This window comes from Pogona vitticeps, chromosome 1, assembly GCF_051106095.1.
Source record: "Pogona vitticeps strain Pit_001003342236 chromosome 1, PviZW2.1, whole genome shotgun sequence".
NCBI lineage: Eukaryota > Metazoa > Chordata > Lepidosauria > Squamata > Agamidae > Pogona > Pogona vitticeps.
In genome coordinates this window covers 227,781,894-227,809,672 of record NC_135783.1, presented here as the reverse complement: position 1 = coordinate 227,809,672, position 27,779 = coordinate 227,781,894, and the positions used below count along the sequence as shown (strand labels likewise).

The 27,779-nt window shown below is 39.7% G+C and overlaps 1 protein-coding gene across 1 annotated transcript in view; it reads right to left on the bottom strand.

Annotated features, from left to right (window-relative positions):
- Positions 1 to 27,779, bottom strand: part of DPP10 (dipeptidyl peptidase like 10) — a 784,532-nt gene that overhangs the window by 462,430 nt on the left and 294,323 nt on the right. The window lies entirely within an intron of this gene.

The window sequence follows — 27,779 nt, the reverse complement described above, 5'->3', positions numbered from 1 at the left end:
TTTCCGGGGTTTTTTGGGGGGGGGGTATTCTCATTATGTGTTACTGCACTTTAAACTTTGGAAGAAATGGCATGCAAATTGTAACAAACAAATGAATATAGGATACATTAATGAACAACTATGTGTGGCAGGCATAGTTTAATATGATAGTATTTCATATGAGGTGGGATGTGGTGGCGCTGCAAGGTAAACCGCAGGAGCCTCTGTGCTGCAAGGTCAGAAGACCTGCAGTCGTAAGATTGAATCCATGGAATGAAGTGAGCTCCCGTCGCTTGTCCCAGCTCCTGCCAACCTAGCAGTTCGAAAGCATGTAAAAATGTGAGTAGATAAATAGGTACCACCTTGGTGGGAAGGTAATGGCCTTCCGTGTCTAGTTGCGCTGGCCACATGACCATGGAAACTATCTTTGGACAAATTCTGGCTCTATGGCTTGGAAACGGGGATGAGCACCACCCCCTAGAGTCAGACATGACTGGACTAAATGTCAAGGGGAACCTTTACCTTTTTGTTTCATATGAACTGCCTCCACACTGAGCATCAGATTACACATTAAGGCAAATTAGTATTTCCCTCCTCTTGCCATGTTATCCCTAATAATAATCATGTGTCATCAAGTCAGTTCTGACTTATGATGACCCTTTTCAGGATTTTCCAGGAAGAGAATACTGAGAAATGGTTTACCATTCCCTTCTTGTCCCTCCTAGGACTGTGCAGCTTTTCCAAGGCTACATAGGCTGGCTCTACTTGCAGGAGGTACAATGAGGGCTTGAACTCACAACATCTGGCCCCGTAATCAGATACGTAAATCATTGATCTATCCAGCCAACTATGTTATCCCTACAGGCACATAAATCTTTCTGCACCTGGGACATCAAGACATGTGAACAAAGCTATGCCAACACCCAAGTAACTAACCACAGAACAAAAGAAGGGTAATTTGCCAAATGCAGATTGAGGCAAGACTGTTTTAGAATAAAAGTTGGCTCCTTTTGGGTCAGCTTTGAATTAAACCATATGTTCAATGTACAATATTGTCTAGATTCATAGGTCCATGGAAAGAAATGGAATTTTAAATCTTTGTCCTGGACAGGCATCATTACCTGTGAATACTGTAAAACCCATTCTTCAAGGCCAGTGACATTCAATAGGATGAGTACTGGTTGAGGTCTTGATCCAGTATCATAAGTGTCACTACTTGCTGGTGAGTTTCATGCTTTTTGAATGGATTGTTTGGTCTCTCATGCATCTGTGAAGACTGTTACATTTTTGTTATCAGATCTGTGAAAACTGAAGCCTCGTGAAGGTTCTACATAGCTCTCAAGTACACTTAGGTTTGTCTCAGCTGAGACTGTTCAGATAAGAAGTTACCTCCTTATGGGGTTCATACACAGTGATTTGATTGGCACATTTCAAATTTCTGTTTGGCCTCCTAATGACATCTCTTCTGAAACAGATTGTGCTAAAAGAAGGTCAGCCCCTGCAAACTGCCCTGTGACCTCTAGCAGCTTGACATCCTTAGCATCCAGATGTCTGCCAGCTGAGAACACAGCTACTATATTTAACATTAAAAATATTGGCATAAACCTCTGTGCTCACAAGGTAATTCCCCTCACCCCAATTTAGTAAGGCATGAGTTTCTTTGGACATTCTGTTTTGTGTCAAGATAATTGTACTGGGAAACTTCTCCATTCTCACAGTTTATCATCTTGGCTTTTTCAATTCCTTTATTTATTCCTTTATTCCTTTATTCCGTTATTCCGTTATTCCGTTATTCCTTTATTCCTTTATTTATTTATTTATTTATTTATTTATTTATTTATTTATTTATTTATTTATTTATTTATTTATTTATTTATTTATTTATTTATTTATTTATTTATTTATTTAGCATTCTACTGGTCAGAGTAATTTCAAACCAGGAACATATGCATTTTTGACAATCCATTTCCATTCTCTGTTTTGATACCTCTACATGTCTGTGCTATCCGACCCTTTTTTAAAAAGGGGAAATACAGCCTGTCCTGTGCATGTATATGTATTTTCTTACATGTATATTTTCCAAGTCAGAAACATTATTTAACTACATCAGTTCATTGACCAAAAGTGAGTTTGTGTTTCTGCATGCTGCTTAAATGGTTCACATTATTGTTACATATACCTTTTTATTCACACTTTCCAAATATGCATGCTTTATTGGGCATGTTTTTCAAAGTCTTGACAGACAAATTTCTGAACGTGAAGTCTATTTGATACACATCCATTTCCAGGTGATATAGACCTCATTAATAATACATACCTAGATATACATATGCACACAACACCCTTGGGTGAATTACTCACACAGCTGTCCCTATTCTTGACTAGAATCATCTATCAAACCCTCAGTTATCTTTATGAGAACTGTTCCTCTCCTTGAACTGCTTTCGCTCTTGTGGAACTATTCTTAGATTATTCTTACATGGTAGTGTTCAAATGCTTCCCAGTGGCCTATACACCAGCAGATGCAGCAGCTGATGCTTCTCTGCAGCAGCTCCAACCACTGACTTTTCCTTTGGTTGGGACAGATGCTAAAATGAAAAGGCAGAATTGATTAGTTTATATGGATGGTGTGTGTGTGTGCGTGTGCGTGCAAGCACATGAATGTCCATGCATGCATGCTGATCTGCCACTATGGCCAAAAGAGTCAGTAGATAACTATTGTCAAGAAGAATGGGAGACCCAAACAGCTTGCAAGCTAAATTAGCAGACAAACCCTTGGGGCAAAACAAGCAATTCTCATGATCAAAGCAAGCATTTATCTCACTTCCTCCTACAGAAACACCAGAGATTACCATTGCTCTTCATCCTGAGCAGCAGGCTGTACAGGAACTGTTGCAGAGTTTTGAATTTTGGTTAAATTCATCTGGCTGCACAGCAGAAGTACAGGGACTCACAGAGCAGAATAGTTTCAAGTTCCTCAGTTTAGTCCACCCCCTTTTAGTCATCAACTGGCACTTACAGTCTTAATAACTCACTCCGAGACATTAATAGTAGAAAGAATTCGATTCTTCAAAAAAACCTCTGGTATACAAATGTGGAATATTTTGCTTCCTTACCCATGATTAAAAAATTCAGGGAATCGGTCAATATTGCTGAACAATATTGTGCCCACGTAGCCAGCAGGAAAAAGGATGCCAAACTTTACATAGCAAAGGGTAGGCTGAATGTTGACAACTCCAAAGGCAGCACCCAAACAATCTACAGGACTTCTGCTCATTACCATTCACAAAGTGATGCCGCACAAGGGAAAATCCCAGAGGCTGACTCTTTATTTCACTTCTCACCCAAACACAAAGCAATTGTCAGGTCTGTTTTTCAGCAAATGTGAATGGTAGTGAGCAGAAGACTTAATGGGTCTACTCCAATTGGGACACCATTGGATTTAGGCCAGTGTGATCTACTCAGAAGTAAGTTCCATTGAGTTCAGTGGGATTCCTTTCCAGGCCAGTGTGCAAAAAATTGCAGCCCAAATCGAATGTCCAGATGTGGTACCATACTCCAATGAACATGGAAATGTTTTGTATTATGTGCAGCAAAAATCAGCAATATTTAGAGCAACAAATATAATGTTAATTTTACTCAGGAAAGCTGAATTTCTCCTTGTCAGCTGCCACCTGACTGTTTCATAGAGGTAAACAAAACTACCACAGTACCTTCAAGATATCTCATGTTTTAGCTGACCTTTAAGCACAAAGCAATATTTCTCTAAACACTTACAGTTGTGCCCTGATACTCATGTTTTTGTATGTTAAGGCATAGTGGTGATAAGGGAGTACATTCTGAATGTTAAGATGCAGCATTCAAAGGTTTGTGGATAGCCAAGTAATACAGAAAATGCTGTATGAGCAGCTATATAAGCAGCATCACACACACATAAGACTTCACTAAGCTGATGGATGTTTCTAAGAGGCATCTCAGAATTTACATTCCCAACATTAAAATTGGAGATACATTAAAAGATAGATGGATAGCACTGAACCCTGCTTGTCACACCTCATCTTTAACAGCTGGATGACAGGCAAGTATGACAGAGCTTTTTCTTTCATGGGAAAAAGTTCACCTGTTAAATTTAGCCATCTCAGATTGGTAAATTTGACATGGTTGAGTACATGTGTGGATTCAAGGTAAATTTCTCAAGAACAGTGAACAAATGAGGTCATTCTGACTGTGTTAATCTGCCATGTTTACTTTCCCCTCACACTTCCTTTCAAATTCTTAAGTGCTCTTCAACTTAGTTATGAAGAATGTCATTAATTTTGTCAAAATCTTAATATCAAGATAAATCTTCACCACCACCCCATCCCTGCCAGTAGTCCTCATTGCTTCTTCTGCCTGTTACCCAATGAGAGTGTCGGGTGTTTATCCCCTGATGTAAGTACCATGGTTAGGTTCTGACCCTATGCAGTTGGTGGACATGCTAGTCAGGTTCCTATTGACAAGAAAACAAATTTCACTACAAGTTTTGTGAGATCAGGAAAGCTGATACCCGAACCTCTCCCTAAGGTTCCTATTGAACTTTGTAGATCTCCAGGGAGAAATCAGAAGCCTGTGTTCATCATAGATGGAATTTATTTCAAAAGGGTTCATCTCAGTGTAACCCAGAGGAATATTATGCACCCTGTACAATTCTCTCTTTTTCTGAATATCCTTCCAATTTGTTTTCCCCATGTAAACTGAATGTCCAAAAGTCTCTATTTTTCTTTCTTTTATTGAATAGGCATATGCAAGCAGATATAAATGTGTTATACTGTAGTCTATTGAACTTCCCCCCAAAAATAACAAAAACACACACACCCTAATACAATGTTATAGGAATATTACTGTGAAAACTTAATGAACTAAATGAAATATAAGTAACTACTCTAACAAAACTTTAAAATACTCTAGCAAAAATGAATATGGTACTTAAAAATGAAATAAGACTGTATCTAAAGTGTTACAAAAGATTTCCATTTATTTTATTTTATTTTATTACGAAGACATATTTTCCATAAGTTTAACTCTCAGGCTGCAGTCACACCAGCAAAATGTTTCCAATTTACTCCTCATGAATTTTGACCTTTTTGGAGGTCAGATGATGCAAAGCCATTATCGATTCTTTTGTTCCCCCTCTGTGCTATCTATGCAACAAATCCACTCCCTCAGGGAGGCTACTGTTATATTTGTCCTGCATTTCATGCACACAGTATAACTGACATCCTGTTGAGTGTGTACTCCAAAATCGATTCATTTCCTATGCATCTGATGTGCAGTCCCATGTCCCTCACCTGATGTCGTTAGACTCCTTGAATTTTTTAAAATTAATTTTCAAACAGGAATGTTGGTGTGTTGAGATATGCATCTGTCAAATATGCAGCATCAGTCCCCCTGCTGTCTTTTGACCACCACTGCAGTGTACTGTGGCTTCTCCTCCACAGAGATTAACAAAGCATGGAAATAGGAAGAAATGGCCCAAATCAGTACATGGCCAGCAAATGTGTTTTGCCAAAACATACATGTACCCCCACAAAAGGTTTAAAAAAGAGGGGGGAAGGGAGGCAGAGACAGGCACAAGAAAAGGAAAGGGGATATGTCCCACTTGAGGGATGTAGATGAAAGTACCACATCTAATTCACCCCATAAAAGCAGAACAGATAAAACCACTATGAACCACAGTCACAGGATATATGCCACGTTACCACGATGCCTGACTATACAGGAAGCAGAAGATGCAAGAAAGAAGGGGGGTCATTTTTCTAGTGTGACCGTGGCCTCAACTAAGTCTCATCTATTAAAATTATCTTAAAGTATGCAATTCTTAACCTTTTCTTTATCATGCCCCCCCCCCGTTTAAATATCTTTTGTTACCAGGGTCCACCAAGTCTAAACTCAAGATTTAAAGCCTTGAAGTGCACCATATATTTCTTTAAAGTTTCTCACAAAGGGTCTTCAAATTTGGAGAGAAAGGAGAAAAAAGCACTGTGTGCAGAAATATCAAACAGTTCATATCCGAATTTTACTTTTGTTTTAATGGAAGTGCTAGGTTAGAAAAGCAAATTTTACTCAAACAAGAATTGGAATTAATTCTTTCTTGCTTTCATTCACTCATTCATTTATACATACATTACTTCTACTTTAACTGAAAAATATCATAACATTTCTTCAAGCCTCCACAGACCCCCTGTGAAGATGTTGTGACCCCCCAGGGGTGCAGACCACAGGTTAAGACCCTATGAACTAGAGCACAAGCAATTACAAAATCACATCAGCATACAGGGCAAGGGGAGTTCTTACACAAACACCCCAGCAGTTTTATCCCTTCTAATGTTGCTCTCCTGAAATCCTTTGCTTCTTGCTCTGGCTATATTTTCTAGTTGTTATTTATACCCTCAACAACCCTTTATCAGTTTCAAACAGTATTTTCGGTATAGCATGGTGGTCCAAAGCATAGATATCCAAGAATAATTTTCAATATGAAATGGTATTATTCCTGCCCTTTCTGTAATTTGAAGGGTTTTGTAAGTTGAAATCCGGCAAATTGCATCTATGCTCATAACATTATTGCTATAACTAAAATTTAACAGATTGGAGGATTAAAGGTCAGTAGCATAAAAAGATCTAGACCTCCCCCAAAAAACTAGAAAACCACAATACAATAATAAATATAATATATACATATATAAATATAATATATATAAAACTTGCATCCTTCATTTATGTTTGGTTATCATTTGCAAAACAAGTTCAACTGGCAGTATTATGATACAGTGACCTAATTGTTTTGAAATGATTATAGTAAACTATTATTTAAGCCTCAATTTTAAAAACACTTTCATTTTCAGGGTTATTTTTTCTATACTTTTTCTTAAATTTTACACTCTATGCACACATTGCACATTTGGACAGTTTTACTGACTGAACTCTTTGCCACAAAAGTGCCACCTAGCATGTAAGGGTAAGTATTCAGGCAACTGACACACAAGCACTGATCTCATGCAATGAGCCTCAAAAAGCTCCAATCTCATGATTTTTCCCAAGACTGAAAAAGCTGCCTAACTAGAGAATATGCTCTCTGGTTAAAGCCCTATTCCAGTTTCCTTGTGCAATTTCCTGCTCAGACTCAAATTCATGCATTTCCTGGACTACATCTCTTTATTCTGGTCCTACTGTTCTTCTCTTGCTGCATCAGAAGTGGAAATTGCTTAACTGGTAAGCAATTTGGTAAGCAATCATCTTCTATAGTTTGCAAATTTGTTTGCTTTGCTTTGTGATTGGTCAATACTTACCTGAGGTTTGATAGCTTCCACCACAGACCTCTGCATCAGCATCTCCCTTATGGCAATTTTTTGAGAATAAAAAGAAATTGCACCATGAGAGAGGACTGTGAGCAGGAATCCCAGATGCTGAAAGACCAACTAAAAGTTAGGGGCTATCCAGATGAGGTCATAGAAAATAGTCTTGCTAAGGCCACCAGGACGAGGCACAGTGATCTCCTAAATAAAAAAGTAAGAACACCTACGAACCATATAAACTATATACTGACATATGACCATGTAACAAATCAACTGACCAAATGCATAAAAAGGCACTGGCACACCCTAGAAGATCTAGAGGGGTCTGAAGAGGAAATACAGATATCCTTTGAAAGGACTATGAATCTAAGAGATATATTGGTTAGCAGTGAGTTCAAAGATATTACACCATCACTAATTCCCAGTGTTTTACCTGTCCCCCCCCCCCAAAAAAAGGACATCATCCATGTGGGCATTGTGTTTATTGCAGTAATGCAAGGCACATGGCAGAATTTATAGATCCACAGAATAAAACATTTACACCCTGAAGGATTTCACTAACTGTAACGCCAAGGGAAGAATCTATGCAATAAGGTGACCATATAATTAACTGTACATAGGAAAAACCTCTAGACCTCTTAAAGTACAAATGGGTGAACACCTCAGTCATTTAAGAAATAAACAACTAGGCAGCCCCTTGGCCATTTTACACAAAAGAATCATACAATAAAAGATCTAGTGTTCTGGGCCATGGACAGAGTTCCAGGGAACTGTGAAAGATTTTTATTAAAAAGGGAAATTGACTGGAACTGAACACCCTAGTGCCTCATAGGTTAAATGAAGAAATAGACTTTCTCCCTTTATTATGATAACACTGCTGGACTGGTTATCTCGCCACCTTGTACAGCTGTGTACAAATGCCTCCTCTTTTAGTGCCTGCACTTTCAATTAGTTTTGGAGCTGAAATATACCAAAGAAAAGTGCAGAGAGTATAAAGACGCTTGTAAGTGTTTGATATTCTGTCTAATACTATCATGCCTAATGTGCTTAATATTTATATAAAGTTGAGAGTCCCAAGCCATGTGTATATATATAATTTAAAAAAAATAAAATGTGAATGATTCAATATCTAATGTTTGGTTTTGTGTTATGCTCAGCTCCTGAAGAAGGCTTTGCCGAAACGTGTTGAGCCTGAGCTTTTTAATGACTCATTTAAAGAAATACAGAATAAAGAGCTTGTTTCTACTTTCTACATCCTGAGACTTCATCTTTCGATTCTGAAAAGAAGCATAGCAGGTTGTGCACACAGACAATCTGAGTAAGGAATGCACCAGTGCAACAACAACAACAACAACAAAAAGACAATCCTCCTGGTAATAGGGAAAAGCTCTGCAGTTACACTGCTGGCCTGGAACATGTCTCGATCTTGACTATATGTTGTGTGACCAGGAAAAAAGCAACAAACTAACTGGGGGATAACTGGAGAACATTTCCCTCATGTGAACATGGGCTCGGTCTAGTATAATAAATAAATGAAATTAGTATGATTTTTATTGCTTCAGCTTCACACTGTGCTCCTAACAGCATGCTATAAACTAGCTGCCTTATATGTGGTCATACCCAGAGGACAACAAAGGATGTTACCCTCAGAGGGGTTAGTAAAGGCTATTTAAAACCTTTTATCCTGTTATGAGATTCTGTAGTTTGTGTGAGAAATATTTTATCTTTATAGGATTTGACAGCATACCTTTAACTCCCTCACTCTTCTGTCTTTGTACTGTAGTGTAAAGCAGCACTTACTTCAATGTTTTAAAAGATTAAATGTCAACTCAAACCTATGTAAGACTACCTGGAAGTCCCTGGAGCATGCTCTGAAAGAGCAAAGAATCCCAATTGGAAAGCTCTTGTCCTAAACCTTGCTTACTCAGATGTAATATTCTGAGGCAAGGGACCACATGACATCCATATTCTGTATACAGAAGCTGACAGAAGTGACATATGAATCCTAATTTGACCCTGGTGCTAGCACAGGATCATCCTGAGGACAGCAGGCTAGCCTAGGCCGGCCGCATGGTTCATATAGCTCTGTCCTCAAACATCTTGCTACTAAGCATAACTCCCAGCCTCTGTTGCCTGAGGTTGCTGTCTCAATCCACCTAATGGTAAAGCTGGCCCCAGTTTAGCTGTACTCCCAGGAAAGCATGCACAGTATCTACTCTTCTGCCCATTTGAGGACAAGTTTGTCCAACATCAGTGGGTGTGACCTGTTGCCCTTTTGCAGGGATAAGCAAACATGGACCTCCCAATATTGCAGGACTGCAACTCCCATCAGCCTTACTCAGAGTAGTCACTGGTGAAGGGGAATAGACTGTGGAAACTCAGTCCAACAGGAGGGCTATTTGAAGCTCTATCCTGCCTCCCAATTTCATGTATGTCCAACCCCCCCCCCCCGAGAAGGACGACAAATGTTTGAAACTTACATAACCTGTGGGCACATGTAACATTCAAGAAATATGTGGAGCACCTAAGTATGCTTCAGGAAATTGATCCTTTAACTTAGACCTCACATTAAATTATGAACATCAAAATTATTTGGGATTTTCATAGCAATGAAAGAGAGAACCTCCTTCCCCGGCCATTTTTTTTTCAAATAAAAAAAAAACAGCATTCCAAACGTTGGGTTCCCTGCATCATAGAGGAATTATTTAGGGAAACATGGGGAAGTACACATTGATATAACAAGGAATAATGGATTTGATTTACTGAACATACAGTAAGATACTTTTTAATTTGGGGTATAGGAAAATATTAGCTGCAAAAGGCAAAAAATAAGCCAACTGGAGTTGCCAAAATCAGTCATGTAGCACATTTCCCCCAACAATACATTAGAAGAATTACAGGGAACTAACAAAATACTATTAGTATTCTGCAGCACAAGAGAAGCTGATTTAGGGAAGCCTTGAAGAATTAATGACCAGCTATGGTGATGCATATTAACGATTCAAAAAGCCATAATACATTATATTAGAAGTAGAAATAGACAGGAATGCTTTTGGTATAAAATACAAACTGCCCCTAACAGTGTTGCTGTTATTTCAAGAGGAGAAAAATGGATCCTAGTTAAAACAGGCTTGCAGAATTCTATTAGTGCAGCCATTCATGAAATACCTTTTTTTTTTTTTTGTTATTTTATTCACCGAGTATAATGTTTGGGTTACTTCCCACCCTTCTTGGTGTTAAAGGTGCCTGAATATATTTTGTGCATGGGCTCATCATTTTTGAGATAAATTCACAATACTACGTACCAGTGGATTGTACACATTATGCCCCCCATGGGCAGAAGGAAATCATCCTTCTGAGATGCATTATATATGGAACTGGCAAGCAAAAGAAACATGATTGTGCCATTCTCTGCATCCATAGATTGTTTACCGATCTCTTAGAAAGTCCCTGCTGTCAGGGAGATAAAAGTACAAATGCAGCCCTGGAGGAGTCATAGATATACCGTGCAGCCCACAGAGTGATCAGTTGGGTCAGGGATGGAAGCAGCCAACTGGAGATGCCACCAAAGGCTAGTGACAAATACAAGAAGTACAGGTGCCATTGTGGCAGTCAATATTGCCACTTCCCTAAGGGAAAATTTTAAAAATGTGTTCTTTAATGATTTTCAATATGTTTAGAGAGCTGAAGAGATGTAGGCGGTTGGTTCCATGAATCTTTTATGAGGTATAACATAGCTGGAATAAAGGCCAAGCTTAACCGGGGGTGGGGATTTATCTTGGTTTATATCATCAAAAAAGGTCTTGGCGGGGAGGAGGGGGTTGCTCGATGTCACACTCCAAAGATTTCGCCATGCGGAGAATTAATTGCGAGTACGATATAAAGTCTTCAGATGGCAATGGTGGATGAAAATCAGCAACATCTGAACTTGGTGTTGGCAAATTTGAAGGAGACTCTTTGGAAGCTTCTGAAGGTGGATCTTGCTCAGAGACCGATGATACTGAAGAAACTCTAATAACGGAAAGAAGTGGAGAAGGCGAGCGAGGATGACCTGGAAGCTGAAGCTCATGGAATCGGCAGGGATGTGTCTGCTTGAGGTGCACCCTGATGAGCTAATTGAGTGTGAAAGGCTCTCAGTTGCAATATCGAGGATGGCGGTACCGATGGGGCATGAGAATGCTTCAAAGGATGGGATGTCTGATGAGCAATGTCCTGCCGAGACAAATGGCATTTAGCAGCAGGCTTCGATGGCGGAGGGTCGAGTTGGTACACAACTAAAGATGTGTGTCTTTGAAAAATGCACACAGACATTTTTAATGGGAAAGGCATTAAAATTAATATACTAGGAAAAGTGTGTGCCAAAAATACACCAAAATTTCCATGCATAGAAAGAATATAAGATAATCTTGCACAACCTAGAATGGGAAGAAAATGTGAGTGGGATTTGGAGAAATCCACCAAAATTAAGACTGAGAGATTTTCACATCCCTGCTAGCTATTGTTTTGGGTTGCTTTCCCTTCCTGTCCCCCCAAGTTGTGCCAAAAGGAACTACTGTGTATAGCGGAACAAAGTTTAGGCCAAAACGGCTGCTTCTTTTCTCCAATTACAGTACACACTTCTAGTCAGATCCTGGCCACCACAGGTACGGATCATCTGAGCCCAATGCTCTCCACAGTGCCACCTAGCTATGGACAGAGGAAGAGTCACATAGCTTGTAGACTCTAGCAGAGGTGGGCAAAGGGCAGCCCTCCAGATGTTGTTAGATTGCAACATTCATCAATTGCCATGCTGGTAAGGGCTGATAGGACTTTCAGTGCAGCAGCATCTGGAAGGCTACATCTGGCCCACCCTTCCATTAGGAACGTGGAGCTATGCTCCAATTATGTAACTGCATATGGATCCAAGACCCACATGGGGCACTAGTGAATTTTGAGGTTTGCTTTGTCTTGTACTTGAATATTCCAACACTTAGAGAAAAAGAAGAAAAGACTCTTTCCCCTTGTTTGAATAATTAGAGCACTGTATGCACACATTGAAATTTTCTTTCTTTTTTAAATTCAGCTCAGCTCCAAGAAGCTTTGGATATTCTCCAGTGGTGAAATTTGCTGTCTGTTGTCCCCAGAACATTTTGCATGTCTTGTAAGGAGGCTGGAAGATACAAATGTTTCACTTTGAACTCTATGGGGAAACTATAATCCCTTCTCTTTCTTAGGTCCAAACACTTTCTGATCAATTCTAAAGCTGGGGACCTACTGTGGAAGAGCAATGGCTGAACTTTGGTAATTTGATTACCACAGTAATCAAATTTGTTCCTGACAAGCAATAACTTTGAAGTCTATATTCTGTGCTTTTACAAGGCATGAGTGGTCTTGTGCGACAATATCTGTAAAACATCTGAAACTCTTCCCATAGGCAAGAAATCCGAGGGGTGGGTGGTGGGTGGGGGGTTCCAATCAGATTTCACAATGATACTGCCTTATTTCAAACCAACACAGAGTAAGGTGACAAGAAGTCGACTAATAGTAAAATTTTGATAACGGCATTAGCCAGGGTGGAATTGTCAGATAGAAATCAAAATGACACATTATTTAAACTGCAGTGCAGGAAATCTCATTGGTACATTTGCCAAGAAATCCTAAAAACTCTTTAAGAACTAGCCTTTTTGTTATAGTAGTCTTAACTAGAAAATGTCACAGCGTTTGTGAATATGATAAGCAGGGAATGTGTTCAGAAGACACAAAAGGAACACAGGTAGCAATGCCTTTAGTCACGTTCCAGTAAAAGATTATTCCAAGACTGGAAAGATATCAGCAGTGGTTTGTTCTACTTTCTAGGAAACAAGATGGTATGTGGGTGATAAGTGCAAAAGCAGGTTGATACAAGCAACAGCTTATCCTGAATGTTAAAATCTCTATTCAAGTAAAAGCTGGTGTACAGAGATAGGAGCCCAAATGTCATGTTCCAACAAATGGCATTTGGGAAGGGTAGTAAAAGGGGTTAATTACACATCCCAGAAATGTGTTTACAACAGGGGCAAAACTGAACTAAGAGGGGGCCAACTGAGTAACAATATCCCTTCATGATGTGTAAAAGAAGAAACATTGGCTAGAAATCACTTCTATTTATCTTCCAGAGGGTGCAGTAGTAATTACATATAGATTCCAATTTAGGGCTTTCCTCCATTTTATTTATCCCAGAAAAACACATCTGCAACAGCTTGCCATGTAAATTTTCTGAGTCTTCATGCCAGTTCAGAATGTTACTGGAGTCATCTCTCACTGGTATGCTAAAACCATGCGTAATTTAGAGACTCTCTGTGTAATCTCATGAGGCACTCACTGCCTAGGAACAGGGGAGCAACACTATGGAGAAGGTCACATGCAACCCAACATTCAGTTATGTATTACTTTTAAGAGTATACTCTCCCAGTACAAGACCCATGGGTTGCCACTAAGGAATAGACTATGTTGGCTTGGATTGTCTCCTTTTGACATTATTTATTTATTTATTTATTTATTTATTTATTTATTTATTTATTTATTTATTTATTTATTTATTTATTTATTTATTTATTTATTTATTTTATTCGATTTTTACCCCGCCCCTCTAGGCAACGTCTACTAAATTGTTTTGTTTTGTTTTTTGCTGCCATTTTGATGAGAAATATATATAGGTGCATATTTATTGTCCCGTCTCCCACCCCCCTGAAGTCATACAAGACAGAGCCTAGTTTCCCAAGTGGGAGTACAGTAAGTACTTTTAAACGTGGGAGGAGGGTTGTTTTTTGTGTCTAGACTGAAGTGTTTCATGCTTCCTTGTTTTGTTTGTTGGAAAGTAAACTTATCAATGAAGCTACCCACAATCTCTGTTATTCCAGGTTACAGGAACTCGTTAATGGACAGGAAAGGACAATAGAGAGCAGCTGAAGGTAACAGCTTGGAGCCTTAAATGTCTTTATACCAATGCACAGAACATGCAAAACAAAACAAATGAGATGAGTTTGAACTTATATCACAGTAAGAAAAATAATTATATTAATAGATATTACTTGGTGACATGAGAACTTATTCACAAAGAAGAAACTAAACAGGAAGTGGGAGGAGTACCCTAATATTTAAACAACCAGTGGGGACATACTGGAGAGCATTTAGGTAAAAATGGAAAGAGATGGAAACAACACCTTACTATTGCAGAGGCTGCTTCAGACCTCTAAGCCACGCTGAAGGAGAAAGCTGTACTTGCATGGGATACTTCAAGTACTCAGATATTAATAATGAGCTTAAAGACCACCAGTAGTGAATAATTAGTTGGACTGTGTTACTTGGCCTGAGGTGTAGATGTTTGTATTTTTAGTGGGGACTTCTAGTGGGTGGGGAGTGTTTGGGGAATGTTATGTGTGTGCATGTGTCTGGTCTCTGGGTGTCTGTGAATTTCGTTGTATGGTATACTGTGTATATACTTACAATGACAATAAATTATATTATTATTATTATTATTATTATTATTATTATTATTATTATTATTATTATTATTATTATTATTATTATTATTATTATTATTATATCTGTTCTAAGTCCAACTCTGCCAAAACAGGAAAGATCCAACCCACTTCTCACTCCTTGAAAAAGATATAGGAGTCTATTACTTCTCAAGGCTATCATGCTTCTAAAAACATACTAAGAGCACCATCCAATTCAGCCCTAAATCCTCCCTTGTTCCCATCTGAAATACATACTTTGTAAGAAGAGATGACTCTAACCCTAATCATCACACTTGAACACAGGCAGCAACAACAGCAGTATTAACAGTACAGGTACTGGTCATAACACCAGCTTCTTTTCAAATACACAGCCTCAAACTCCTCAGCCTGAACAGACGATTATGATTGACAAAGTTCATAGAAATTTTCTATCTAGAAGACTACAATTGTCACCTACCAACTGTCTGTTTGGCGGATGTACAAGCTTGAAGGAGCTGCTTTGAGGTAAGTGAACTAGGAGACTGAAATAGTAAACTTGTGAAGTAAGTAAGGGCTGCAAGACCAGCCAGGAGCTTACGGGGCAACAACAGTGTGCAATCTTTTCTAAAATCCATAAGAAACTGTGTGGGAGTGAAGTGGAATCTTTTCCCTTTTAAAGGGTGGCATCAAAAGAAAAGATGTGAGGAAATAATGCTATGTATGGGCTGCAGACTTCCAGTGACTGGAAGAAGGAGCTATATTTAGGAGACTCAGTTAGCCTAGATAGAACTTGCACTCACCTGAACCCAGCAATACTAGCAAGCCCCCAAAAAGAGGAAAATGACAGAAAGACTAGTTGTAAGTATAGAATCTTATTTATTAGGCCAATTTGATGCCCAAACAGCAGCTGACAACTTTATATGAACATACATTTCTGTTTTAGCAGTGAATTGAAGTCAATAATCCTTATGTAGAATTCCATCCAGTTGTACAATTCTGTCATGCTATAAAGTAAAATAGACCTCTGTGTATAAAACCATATCTGTTTGAGTCATTGTTGTTGTTTAGTCATTTAGTCGTGTCTGACTCTTCGTGACCCCATGGACCAGAGCACGGCAGGCCCTCCTGTCTTCCACTGCCTCCTGGAGTTGGGTCAAATTCATGTTGGTAGCTTCAGTGACACTGTCCAACCATCTCATCCTCTGTCGTCCCCTTCTCCTCTTGCCCTCACACTTTCCCAACATCAGTGTCTTTCCAGGGAGTCTTCTCTTCTCATGAGATGGCCAAAGTATTGGAGTCTCAGCTTCAGGATCTGTCCTTCCAGTGAGCACTCAGGCTTGATTTCCTTTAGAATGGATAGGTTGTTCTCCTTGCAGTCCAGGGGAGACTCAAGAGTCTCCTCCAGCACCACGATTCAAAAGCATCACTTCTTCGGCAGTCAGCTTTCTTTATGGTCCAGCTTTCACTTCCATACATCACTACAGGGAAAACCATAGCTTTGACTATGTGGACTTTTGTTGGCAAGGTGATGTCTCTGCTCTTTAAGATGCTATTGAGGTTTGTCATTGCTTTCCTCCCAAGAAGCAGGCATCCTTTAATTTCGGGGCTGCTGTCACAATCTGCAGTGATCATGGAGCCCAAGAAAGTGAAATCTGTCACTGCCTCCATATCTTCCCCTTCTATTTCCCAGGAGGTGATGGGACCAGTGGCCATGATCTTAGTTTTTTTGATATTGAGCTTCAGTCCATTTTTTGCACTCTCCTCTTTCACCCTCATTACAAGGTTCCTTAATTTCTCCTCACTGTCTGCCATCAGAGTGGTATCATCTGCATATCTCAGGATGTTGATATTTCTTCCGGCATTCAATCTTAATTCCGGCTTGGGATTCCTCCAGTGCTGCCTTTCGCATGATGTATTCTGCATATAAGTTAAATAAGCAGGGGGACAATATACAGCCTTGTCGTACTCCTTTCCCAATTTCGAACCAATCAGTGTCTCCATATCCAGTTCTAATGGTTGCTTCCTGTCCCACATATAGGTTTCTCAGGAGGTAGATAAGGTTATCAGGCAGTCCCGTTTCTTTAAGGACTTGCCATAGTTTGTTGTGGTCCACACTGTCAAAGACTTTTGCATAGTCAATGAAGCGGAAGTAGATGTTTTTCTGGAACTCTCTGGCTTTCTCCATAATCCAGCGCATATTAGCAATTTGGTCCCTGGTTCCTCTGCCCCTTCAAAATCCACCTTGTACTTCTGGGAGTTCTCAGTCCACATACTGCTGAAGCCTGCCTTGGAGGATTTTGAGCATAACCTTGCTAGCATGGGAAATGAGTGCAATTGTACAGTAGTTGGAGCATTCTTTGGCACTGCCTTCTTTGGGATTGGGATGTAGACTGATCGTTTCCAGTCCTCTGGCCACTGTTGAGTTTTCCAGACTTGCTGGCATATTGAATGTAGCACTTCAACAGCGTCATCTTTTAAGATTTTAAACAGTTCCACTGGAATGCCATCACATCCACTGGCCTTGTTGTTAGAGAAGCTTTCTAAGGCCCACTTGACTTCACTCTCCAGGATGTCTGGCTCTAGGTCAGCAACCACACTATCTGGGTTGTCTGGGATATCCAAATCTTTCTGGTATAGTTCCTTTGTGTATTCTTGCTACCTCTTCTTGATGTCTTCTGCTTCTGTTAGGTCCCTATCATTTTTGTCCTTTATCATGTTCATCTTTGCACAAAATGTTCCTTTAATATCTCCAATTTTCCTGAACAGATCCCTGGTCTTTCCTTTTCTGTTATTTTCCTCTATTTCTTTGCATTGTTCATTTAAGAAGGCCCTCTTGTCTCTCCCTGCTATTCTTTGGAAGTCTGCATTCAATTTTCTGTAGCTTTCCCTATCTCCCTTGCATTTTGTTTCCTTTCTCTTCTCTGCTATTTGTAAGGCCTCGTTGGACAGCCACTTGGCTTTCTTGCATTTCCTTTTCTTTGGGATGGTTTTTGTTGCTGCCTCCTGTACAATGCTACCAGCCTCTATCCAAAGTTCTTCGGGCACTCTGTCCACCAAATCTAGTTCCTTAAATCTGTTTTTCACTTCCACTGTGTATTCATAAGGGATTTGGTTTAGAACTTTAGATTATATCTGACTAGCCCAGTGGTTTTTCCTACTCTCTTCAGATTAAGCTTGAATTTTGCTATGAGAAGCTGATGATCAGAGCCACAATCAGCTCCAGGTCTTGTTTTTGTTGACTGTACAGAGCTTCTCCATCTTTGGCTGCAGAGAATATAGTCAATCTGATTACAGTATTGCCCATCTGGTGATTTACATGTGTAGAGTCGCCTCTTGTGTTGTTGTAAAAGAGTGTTTGTGATGACCAGCTTGTTCCCTTGACAAAACTCTATTAGCCTTTGCCCTGCTTCGTTCTGAACTCCAAGGCCAAACTTTCCTGTTGTTCCTTTTATATTTTGACTCCCTACCTTGGCATTCCAGTCCCCTAGAATGAGAAGAACATCTTTCTTTGGTGTCAGTTCTAGAAGGTGTTGTAAATCTTCATAGAATTGTTCAATTTCAGTCTCCTCAGCAATGGAGGTTGGTGCATAAACTTGGATTATTGTGATGTTGAAAGGTCTGCCTTGGATTCGTATTGACATCATTCTATCATTTTTGAGATTATATCCCATTACAGCTTTTCCCACTCTTTTGTTGACTATGACGGCTACTCCATTCCTTCTACGGGTTTCTTGTCCACAATAGTAGATATGATAATCTTTTCTTTTCCGCTGCACTTGGTTTCTATTTTTGTAAAGTTTTTATTATTTACGCTGTTGTATGTATGTATACTTTTATTACCTGATGTTAGCTGCCTAGAGTGGTCCTGAGTTGGCTAGATAGGCGGGATATAAATAAAATAAATAAATAAATAAAAGAAATAGTCATCTGAATTGAATTTGCCCATTCCCGTCCATTTTAGTTCACTGACGCCCAGGATGTCAGTGTTTATTCTTGCCATCTCCTGTTTGACCACATCCAGCTTCCCAAGGTTCATAGATCTTACATTCCAGGTTCCTATGCAGTATTTTTCTTCGCAGCATCGGACTTTCCTTTCACTTTCACTTCCATGCACATCCACAGCTGAGCGTCCTTTCGGCTTTGGCCCAGCCACTTCATTAGCTCTGGAGCTATTTGTACTTGTCCTCCGCTCTTCCTCAGTAGAATGTTGGACGCCTTCCGACCTGAGGGTTCCATCTTCCAGTGTCATACCTTTTAGCCTTTTGTTTCTGTTCATGGGCTTTCTTGGCAGAGATACTGGAGTGGCTTGCCAGTTCCTGCTCCAGGTGGATTAAGTTTAGTGAGAACTCTCCACTATGACCTGTCCGTCTTGGGTGGCCCTGCACAGCATAGCCCATAGCTTCACTGAGTTACTCAACCCCCTTCGCCATGACAAGGCAGCAATCCATGAAGGGATTTAAGTCACATGCATGGTTAAATTATAAAGAGAATTGGGCATGAACTGTCAGTTCCTTTTTCAGCCAAAGGTGTTTGGTGATTCCCAGCCACACCTCCTCTGGTGGGCATTCACTCAGAGACAGCACCCCAGCACCCCTGTCCTGTGTCCTTGGGCTGCTGCCCCCCCCGAAGAAGGGAATGGTGAACCACTTCTGACCATCCTCTACCTAGAAAATTCTGAAAAGTGTCATCATAAATTGATTGCACAGAACTACTATTATGATATAATTTGTACTTCTAACTGTCTGTCTGTCTGTCTGTCTGTCTATGGTAATGCCATAATGATTATGTAATGATTTCATGAACAGAAACCATGACACTCCTCAAGACTGTAATCCTAAATGCTTTTGTTTGAGAGGATGCCTCATTGTACCCTATATGAGTCTTTCTTAGCTAGAATTGGGGTAGAGTACTTGGTTTCCAGAATGGTAATTTGGCTCTTTCAGCTCTTCAGGAATAAATTCATGTCCAGTCTAGAGGAAAGTTTAATTTGTAAAATTAGACTCAAATGATTGGTCTTTCGGTGATCTTGATGTTGACCTTGCTGTTTTAATTATTGCTAAATGCAAAATTGCAGGTTTGAGAGCTGATTAGTAGAGCAAAATGTGCAAGTCTCAAGATCTGTTAATGATCATGGTAGTAAGATATGAATTTTATTCAAATTTAATTTTTTTAAAAATATCCAGTATCTACACAGAAATAAACTGGTAGTAAACATACTGAAGTAATTAAAAGATACTTAAATAATCAGAGAATTCTCCACAAATATTTCTAGCTTTTCAGGGAAAGAATTACATAGGTATACATTTGTACAGTTGATTTCAAAGTAGACTTATTTCTTCAGTAATGTGTGTGTGCCTAATATTATTTCTCCAATAACTATCAATCTCTTCTTACATTATGGTTGTAGAGGGAAACCCTGGGAGGACAGAGCCATAGGTTAATTGGACAGGATGCATAGACTGAGACATAAAAAACCTGACAAGCAGAAACCAACAGATGGCTAAAGAGACAAAAACAAAAAGTCAGAGAGAGACAAACAGGAAGGCTATCCAAAGCACAGAAAGATAGATAAGTACATGCATATACATGCATGCATGTACACATGCATAAATAGGGATACCTCCAGGTCTAAATGATCTACTGGAAATTACTTCTAATGATCTCCCCACTCTTCTCATCATATGACTGGATCCATCTCTTCTATCACATTATTTCTTCTACTCCATCAATGAGTCTTTCCGTAAATCTAGTCTCACCTTGTCTTCTCTCCCCTCTTCCCATCACTGGAGTGGCCATAATAATCTGACTGGGCACCCAGCAGATAGCAAGAGTATGCACACACTGCTGGCCAGCTGTGACCAGGCTCGTTGAACCATCAAAGCGCAGAGGTATTGAAAGAGGCAGTGGCTGAAATCCTGTTGGACAGTTACACAAATGGTTTAACTTTTGAGAACAAAATGGTGAAATTTAAGAAGTCTCTGTAGACATTAACTTTTGCATATTGAATCATGTATCTTCACATGCAACAGATAAGGCATGCAGAGAGTTCTTAACTTACAAGCAATTTACATCTAGATGTTACAATATTTGCATGGCTGCAAACCAGGATTCTGGCTAATGAGTGTTAACTTCTGTCTGCACTGAACAGCCATAGAAAATCTGTAGAAAATAATTAGAGTGATGCTATCTTGGGAGAAGGTTCAATAGAACATGGCAAAGAAATTTCTACAGCAGGCCCACAGCAGGCAGGTATCTGATGCTTGTCTCATAACCAGGAAAAAAGGGTCGCAGTCCAGTGCAAACAAATATCACCAGTGAGGGCCTGGGATTTACCCGACCATGCTTCATATGACTTGCACACAAGGGTTCAAGTCATAATGGACAGGGAAAGATGGACAACACCAATCAAAAACACATGGTTGGGAATTAGACAAAAAGAAAGGAAAGATTCTCCCACACATTCCAATCAAGTTTTCTATGGAAGGGAGAAGGCTTGGATAGGCATTGCAAAATATATGCTGCAACTCTTGAGTGCTATTAAATAAGGAATATAAAGAAAGTAGCAAAAGAGAGAGAAAGTAATAAGAAAAGGCTTAAAAGAATACCAGGGAAGACGAGATTCCCAAAGGAGAAATATGAGATAAATGGGCTGTCTAAACTAATTTGTGTATATTTGAATTAAGACTAGTATGCTGTCAACACAGAAGATGAGTTGTATTGACATAACGCTACGTGATTGTGCTGACAATGGTAAACTAGAGAATCATCAAACTGTAATTGTATTTTTCCCTGCAAGACAAGATTAAGATTCCTTGTCACAAACTTGCATCTTAAAAAGGAGATTTGAAAAGTGACTTGAAATTTACATAAAAGTCATTCAGATTCAATACTTATAAGTTTTATCTTGCCTAGCTGACTTTCAGATACCAGTACAGCAACATGAATTAAGCTGATCTTTGAGACATCAGCCAATGCAATACTGCCCTAGTTGCTTACACTTAACTGTTATCTCCTCCCATTACAACTGATGATAACGGTAGTTGTGTAAGCACAATCCGGAATAATGTTCTGGAGGCGACCAACAATTTTGGGATCCATTTAATTTATACAGCAACATGAAACTGTCCACAATTTTTGTATACTGATTTTCACCTGGGGATGTTTTGTTGAAGAATCTGTCCACAACAAGTTCGGATAATACTCCCAGGAAAAAGAAGCTCTCATATCATGCTCAAAGAGCATGGCTATGAGTCCACACCACAGGCCTCAGCATTCTTTCCAAAGAGTTGCATTGATCATCCAAGGGCACATGAGGAGGTAAGGTAACACCTTCCAAGGCCAACTCTTCAGCTGGAGGTCTATCAGCCATTTTGCTACCATACTGCCTGATGGTCCTCCTTTTTCCAGCCCATCCCATCCCAACAGAAGAATCACAGAATCACAGAGCTGGAAGAGACCACAGGGGCCATCGAGTCCAACCCCCCGCCATGCAGGAACTCCATCAAAGCACTCCCAACAGATGGCCATCCAGCCTCTGCTTAAAAACCTCCAAAGAAGGAGACTCCACCACACTCTGAGGCAGCCTATTCCACTGCCGACCAGCTCTGACTGTCAGGAAGTTCTTCCTGAGATTCAGGTGGAATCTCTTTTCCTGTAGTTTGAAACCATTGCTCCTTGTCCTAGTGTCTGGAGCCGTGGAAAACAAACCTGTCCCTTCCTCGACATGACATCCCTTCAAATATTTGAACATGACTATCATGTCCCCTCTTAACCTTCTTTTTGTAAGGCTAGATATTCCCAGCTCCCTAAGCCACTCCTCATAGGACATGGCTTCCAGACCTCTGCCCATTTTGGTCATCCTCCTCTGGACACGTTCCAGGTTGTCAACATCCTTTTTGAATTGAGGTGTCCAGAACTGGACACAATACTCCAGGTGAGGTCTGACCAAAGCAGAATAGAGTGGTACTATCACTTCCCTTGATCTAGACACTATAGTCCTATTGATGCAATGAAGAATTACATTGGCTTTCTTGGCAGCCGCATCACACTGCTAACTCATGTTCAGTTTGTGGTCTACCAAGACTCCTAGATCCCTTTCACAGGTACTGTTGTCTATCCAGGTGTCTTCCATCCTATATCTGTGCAATTCATTTTTAATGCCTAGGTTTAGGACCTTACATTTCTCCCTGTTGAAATTTATTCTGTTAGTTTTGTCCCTAATATGTCAAGGTTATTTTGAATTTTAATCCTGTCCTCTGGGGAATTAGCAACTCCTCCCAATTTAGTATAATCTGCAACTTTAATCAGCATACTCTCTATTCCTTCATCCAAGTTGCTGATAAAGATGTTGAATAGCACAGGGCCCAGAACAGAATCCTGAAGCACCCCACTAGTTACCTCTCTCCAGGATGAAGAGAAGCCATTGGTGAGCACCCTTTGGGTTCGGTCAGTCAATCAACTACAAACCCACCAAACAGTAGCACTGTCTAGCCCACATTTTACTAGCTTCCTTGCAAGAATATCATGGGGGACGTTGTCAAAGGCCTTACTGAAATCAAGATATGCTACATCCACAGTGTTCCCTTCATCTTTCAAACCTGTAACTCTCTCTCAAAAAAGAGAGAGGTTAGATTAATCTGGCATGACTTGTTTTTGAGAAACCTGTGTTGACTTTTAGTGATGACAGCATTGCTTTCAAAGTAATAACAAACTGTCTGTTTAATGATTTGCACTAGAATTTTTCTGGGAATTGATGTCAGGCTGATTATTTGGGTCTTGGGTCTCTTCCCCCCCCCCTTTTTTTTTAAAGATAGGGACAACATTTGCCCTCCTCCAGTCTGTGGGGACTTCTGTTCTCCAAGAATTCTCAAATATTATTGCCAATGGTTCTGAAATTACTTCTGCCAGTTCTTTTAATATCCTTGGATGTAATTTGTCTGGCCCTGGAGACTTGAATTCATTTAGATTAGACAGATATTCCTGTACTACTACTCTACCTATTCTGTGCTGCATTTCCCCCACTACATCACCTCCTCTTCACCCCTCAGGTTGAGCACTATTTTCCTTTTTGGAGGAAACTGAGGTAAAGAAGGTGTTGAGAAGTTCAGCCTTTTCCCTGTCTTCTGTTAGTAGTTGACCATCTTCTCCATGCAGTGACCCTATCATTTCCTTTTTTTTCCTTTTGCTGCAGGCATAACTAAAAGCCCCTTTTATTGTTTTTAATCTGTCTGGCAGGCCTGAGTTCATTCTGCACTGTTGATATTCTTACCTTCCCCCTACCTATACTGGCTATTTGCTTGAATTCCTCTTTGGTGTTTTCCCCATTTTTCCATTTCTTGTACATGTTTTTTTAACACTAAGTTTATTTATTTATTTATTTATTTATTTATTTATTTATTTATTTATTTATTTATTTATTTATTTGATCTATATCCCGCCCATCTGGTATATTTATACCACTCTGAGCGGCTAAGTTCAGTTGAAATTTCTTTAGTCAACCATTCTGGTTTCTTTAGACATCTCCCGTTTTTCCTTCTTATTGGAACAGTTTTAGATTGTGACTTTAGTATCTTCCTTTTAAGAAATTCCCATCCATCCTGAACTCCCTTCTCTTTCAGTATCTTTCTCCATGGAATTACAGCCAGTAATTCCCTAAATTTACTGAAATTGGCCTTCAGGCAACAGAGGCAAGCAGAAACAAGAGCAGCTGCCGTCTGCCCCTGCCTCCTCGGTGGTCTGCTCTTTCCTTTCTTTCTCTGGGGGCTAGGAGCCAGAAACAAATGGCAAGCGAGGACGGAGCCTTCCTGAAGACATATGGTATTAGAGGGAATTGGTAGCTAATAGTAACATGATTATCCATGAATTTGCTAAAAGCCTTTTTTTAAAAAGCCACCTTTGTTAATGGCTGCTACAATATACCTGGTTTCAAATCCCCACTCAGACATGAAAGGCCAGTTGCTGTCTGCCAACCTGACTTACTTCACTTGATTGTTGTAAGGATAAAGTGGAAAGGTGAAGACCGTTTTGCACTTATTGGAGGAAAGACTTTATAAATGAGCAGCTAATAAATAAATATGAAGATTGTAATCCATGAAAGCTCATGATAAATAAATTAATAAAAGGTATAACAAGATCTCTCCACCTTTTTTTGTTAGAGTTTAATTATGCACTATGTAAAAATTGCTTTATTTTCCTGGTTCTGAATCTTCCACTGTTCATCTTGCATGACTCTAGGTTCTAATATTACAAGACAGAGAGAGGTTTACTTTTCCTTTAGCATAACTTTATATTCATATTTCCCCCTTTCTTACCTCTCTTTTCATGTAACCCAAACAATCTGAAATGTTCCTTATACTGAGAAGTGGCCAACATGGTGTAGAGAAAGGGGTGGAGTAAAGAATAGTCTATCTGAGAAATCATCTGGAAACTCCAGAAAAGTAACTGAGCTCATAGTGTGAGATAAATTTTGGGAAACATACAAACACATGTGGACTAAAGTACTTATATGCCGCCTTTCAAATGATCTTTCCAAAGGACACATCTTCCAAACAATTCAATATACCATTAGATCCCAAAAGAAATGGGGAAGAAACCCCCTTTTGCCTTGAGAAAATGATGCTGAACATCAGTAATGAGTAACAAGAGAATTTATTGCTTTGCTAATATGCAGCTAGGAGACGTTTTATTCTCCTTCTTTGTTTCAAGAAGCTCATTTTCTTTTAAGGGAACATTTACATTAATCTTCACCAGTGTTCTCTTCTTTTTATCTGTAGTTAATACTAAACTTCCTTCTGGTAGACAATGTTCCTGAAATTATATGATAGTTCTGATACAGCTATTCAGGTGTATTTTAAATCCAGCATCATTAGCTCTCCTGCTGCTTAGAAACTCAAGTTTCAAAAGAAAGAGTCAAAATGTGATTGCTGTCACTACAATGCTGCCAGATTTATTAATGAGATGATAATCTCTCTTTTTTTTGTCTTAAACCAATTTTTGACTTTGTCTCGCAAACAGTACACTGGAGTGATTAACATTTAAATAAGTTTCAGTATATTGCGCTGTGAATCAGGTTTATGGAAATCTACCTAGCTTCCTGATCCCAAGGCTGAGCTATGTCCCCAATGGTGTGGTGTCCTATTCAACCCATTTTCTCCAGCTTCTTGAGGCAAGGAAAACAAATATTTTACTTGCGAGTATTGAAAGAGAGAAAGCAATGTGCAACCAGTGGAAAATGTAACACATTAGTCTAGTTCCTGGAAGCTATGAAAACAGTGTTATGTTGGTGTGGAATATATTCTGTAGATGGTTCTACAGAAACTCCAGAAAAAAAGTTGCTGGCATCTTAGTGTCATTGTAGATGGAATAGCAACAATTGTAGTTGCAGATGGTGTTCATTGGTTTTGACAGAAGGCATAGCAGCCAATGATGGACAGAGCTGGGGCAGGATGGGAATGACACAAACATGGACATACACAGAACCAGGCAAGCAAGCATTCACACATAAATACAAAGCTGTTATGCCTCTGATATGATAGCAGGCAAGAGTGGGGTGGTGGGGAGTAGTTTGAGAGTGAGATGGGGAAGCAGCTTACTTCCCCTATTGAGTAAGCTACCACTCCATGCTTGCCTATACCTTTCATTTATTTCCTTGACGTACCCAGATTCCCATTGCTACACTTCCATGCCCCCTTTGATTTCTCCACCCTTGGGCACTCCTGCATTGCTCTTCTTTGAAGATCATGTGAAGGAGAAAAGGAAAAGTGATCACATCTATCAAACATGGCTATCGCTGTCTGTAGCAAAGTACAACAGGCTTTGGAAATCATTGTCAAAAGTTTAATTCTTCTTGAGCAAGTTGGAAACCATGGCATTGTAGTGCCCTGGTGTTATCCCTGGTAAGCATGGTGGTGGCAAACAGAACAGGCCAATTTTATGTATTGTTAGAAAAGGTGAATAGGCCATCATTGCCTATAGAGCAGTGGAACGGAACCTTTTTCAAGTAACAATCCACATCTGCATAAAAAGGCATTTTTAATGAGGTAATCACTTCTCAGAAAGTAGGGACTTCTTTCTCCTCTTAAAGGTCTGTTTCTCACATGTACACATACTTGTTAACTTCAATATCTGGCTCTGAAAGGTCAAGGAAGAAATTATTTAACAAGGGCTACAACACATATAAGGTTACACATAAACCCCCTTCCCCCCCCCAAAAAAAAACACTTTGCAACCCTCTTGCACTGCTATGGCAGCACCAACACTTCATTGACAAAGGGGGCTCTTCTAAGAAGTCAAGAATCCTACAGGCTTTTCAATGTGTTGGAGGTTAAGACACTGCTGCTCTTTTTGTTTTCCAAAACCATGCTAGCATGGCAGCATGCCATATAGCACCAAAGGTGAATCACAGCCTGGTACGTTGACATAGGTACATGGGAGCAAAAAAAAAAAAAAAAAAAAAAAAGGAAAAGAAAAGAAAAGAAAATGAAACATGAACCCATGTTGAACAGATCACAAGTGTACAATGTTCCCCTCTTGGAACTGGGTATTTAACAACAAGCCCCATCTGTGTCCTATGAAATAAGATCCCTTCTCCCCTTCTAAGCATAAGCATTTTTACTAATATTATGCAACATTACTTTCTGTAATATTATCAATATTTGTACATTTGGTGTACAGGGAAGAGATTAAGGGGAGACAATCGGAAAAGAGGCTGCCTCAGGGGCAAGCAGAAATCCAACTGCCAATAATGGAAAAGAGCAATGAAGTGAGCTCCCATCGCTTTGTCCCAGCTCCTGCCAACCTAGCAGTTCGAAAGCATGTAAAAATGTGAGGAGATAAATAGGCACCACCACGGTGGGAAAGTAACGACGTTCCATGTGACCACGGAAATTGTCTACAGACAAACACTGGTTCCATGACTTGGAAACAGGAATGAGCACCACCCCCCAGAGTCAGAGATGACTGGACTAAATGGCAAGGGGAACCTTTACCTTTACCTAGTATGCTGTGTATT